Here is a 2,754-nt window from a genome sequence, read left to right as displayed (position 1 = left end):
ATGCCCCAAATAATAGGGGAACCACATTTGTAAAAGAAACATTGCTAGAGCTTAAATCACACATCAAACCCCACACATTAATAGTGGGAGACTTCTACACCCAACTCTCACTACTACACAGGCCATCAAGACAGAAATAAACAGAAAAATAATGAAGTTAACAGAGGTTATGAATCAAATGGACCTAACAGACATCTATAGAATATTTCATCCAAACACAAGCACCTCATGAAACCTTCTCCAAAATTGACCATATATTTATCAGACTACTGTGACTTAAAGCTGGACTTCACCAATAATAACAGCAAACAACAGAAAGCTACAAACTCATGGAAACTTGACAACTGAATGAACACTGGGTGTGGCTGTATTGAGCTCCCGTGGGCGATCATGCTTCTAGCCACCCCCTAGAGTTCTCTGGTTTCACAAATGAAAGATCCACACACTCAGCATTATTTTTAATATGCCTTACTACCTCAACAGTTGGGCACTTCCAAACTTCCCCACAGCTCGCACACACTCCCCTCTGGTACTCCTGAGTTAACCCTTTCTAAACCTATATTTTATCTTTGTTCCTTCTGGGCAGCCCTCCCATGGGGCCACTTTCCCATTGTACCTACATTTCTGCTGTCTCACCCTCCTGCTCCTTCATGGTGTGGTCCGTGGTCCATCCTACACCCCTCTCCCCTGCATTTCTTTCAACCTCCCAAACATTAGCCCTTGACAACTTTATTTCCCAATCAGAGCCAGCTGGGGGCAGGCTTCCTTTAGCACATGAAGGTCACTGCAAACAGGTCACTTGGTTAACACAAGCAGCACGAGAACTCAAACCACTACAACTGGGTAGGGGAAGAAATAAAGAAATTAAAGACTTTCTAGAATTCAACAAAAATGAAGGCACAACATACCCAAACTTATGGGACACAACTAAAGCAGTGCTAAGAAGAAAATTCATAGCATTAAGTGCCATAAAGAAATTGAAGCGATCTCCTACTAACAACTTAAAAGCACAGCTGAAAGCTCTAGAACAAAAAGAAGCAAACACACCCAAGAGGAGTAAGTGGCAGTAAATAAATAAATTAAAAACAAAGAAAATAATACAAAGAATTAACAAAACCAAAAGCTGGTTCTTCCGAGAAAAATCAACAAGATGGATAAACCATTAGCCAAACTAACTAAAAGTCACAGAGGCAGTATCCAAATTAACAAAATCAGAAACGAAAAGGGAGATATAAACGACAATGAGGAAATTCAAAGAATCATTAGGTCTTACTTTAAAAGCCTGTACTCCACAAAATTGGAAAATCTAAACAAAATGGATGGTTTTATTGATAGATACCACTTACCAAGGTTAAATCAAGATCATGTAAACTATTTAAACTGTCCTACAACCCCTAAGAAAATGGAAGCAATCATTAAAAGTCTCCCAACCCAGAAAAGGCCAAACCCAGATGGTTTTTTGGCTTAGAATTCTGCCAGGTCTTCAAAGAAGAGCTAATATAAATATTCCTTAAAATATTCCACAAAATAAAAACAGAAGGAACATTGCCAAACTCATTCTATGAGGCTACAGTCACCCTGATACCTAAACCACACAGAGACTCAACAAGGAGAATTTTAGATCATTTACCCTTATAAATGTTGAATCCAAAAACACATAAAAAATATCATCCACCATAATCAATTAGGCTTCATCCCAGGGATGCAGAAAGGGGTCAATACATAAAAATCCATCAATGTAATCCACCATATAAACAAAAAAGAAAAAAACACATAATCATCTCATTAGATGTTGAAAAGGCCTTTGACAAAATCAAACAAACATGTTAAAAGTCTTACAGAAATCAGGGATACAAGGTCCATACCCACACATAATAAAGACAATATACAGCAATCCAGTAGGCAACATCAAATTAAATGGAGAGAAACTTAAAGCAATTCCACTAAAATCAAATCAGGGACAAGACAAGGCTGCCCACTCTCTCCCTATCGATTCAATATAGTACTCAAAGTCCTAGCCATAGCAATTAGACAACAAAAGAAGGACAAAGGGATACAAATTGGAAATGAAGAAGTCAAAATATCACTATTCACAGATGATATATATTATACATGTATACACAGTATATATAAGTGACCCCTAAAATTCTACCAGAAAAATCCTAAACCTGATAAACACCTTCAGCAAAATGTATTTATAATACAAAATCAACTACAAAAAAAAAAAGAAAGAAAGAAAGAAAAGAATCAGCAGCCCTCCTTTATACAAATGGGCTAAGAAAGAAATTAGGGAACGAACACCCTTCACAATAGCCACAAATAATATAAAATAACTTGGTATAACTAACCAAGCAAGTGAAAGATCTGTATGACAAGAACTTCAAGTTTCTGAAGAAAGAAATTGTAGAAGATATGAGAAGGTGGAAAGATCTCTCATGCTCGTGGATTGATAGGATTAACATAGTACAAATAGCCATTTTACCAAAAGCAATCTACAGATTCAATGCAATTATCACCAAAATTCCAACACAATTCTTTACAGACCTTGAAAGAACAATTCTCAACTTCATATGGAAAAACACAAAATCTAAGATAGCCAAAACAATCCTGTACAATAAAAGAACGTCTAGAGGTTTCACCATCCTTAATTTCAAGCTGTACTACAGAGCAACAGTAATAAAAACTGCATGGAATTCGCATAAGAACAGACAGGTTGATCAATGGAATAGAATCAAAGACCCACAAATAAACCCA

The sequence above is a fragment of the Apodemus sylvaticus genome, chromosome 7 (assembly GCF_947179515.1).
Source record: "Apodemus sylvaticus chromosome 7, mApoSyl1.1, whole genome shotgun sequence".
Taxonomy (NCBI): Eukaryota; Metazoa; Chordata; class Mammalia; order Rodentia; family Muridae; genus Apodemus; species Apodemus sylvaticus.
This window is presented reverse-complemented; position numbering follows the sequence as displayed.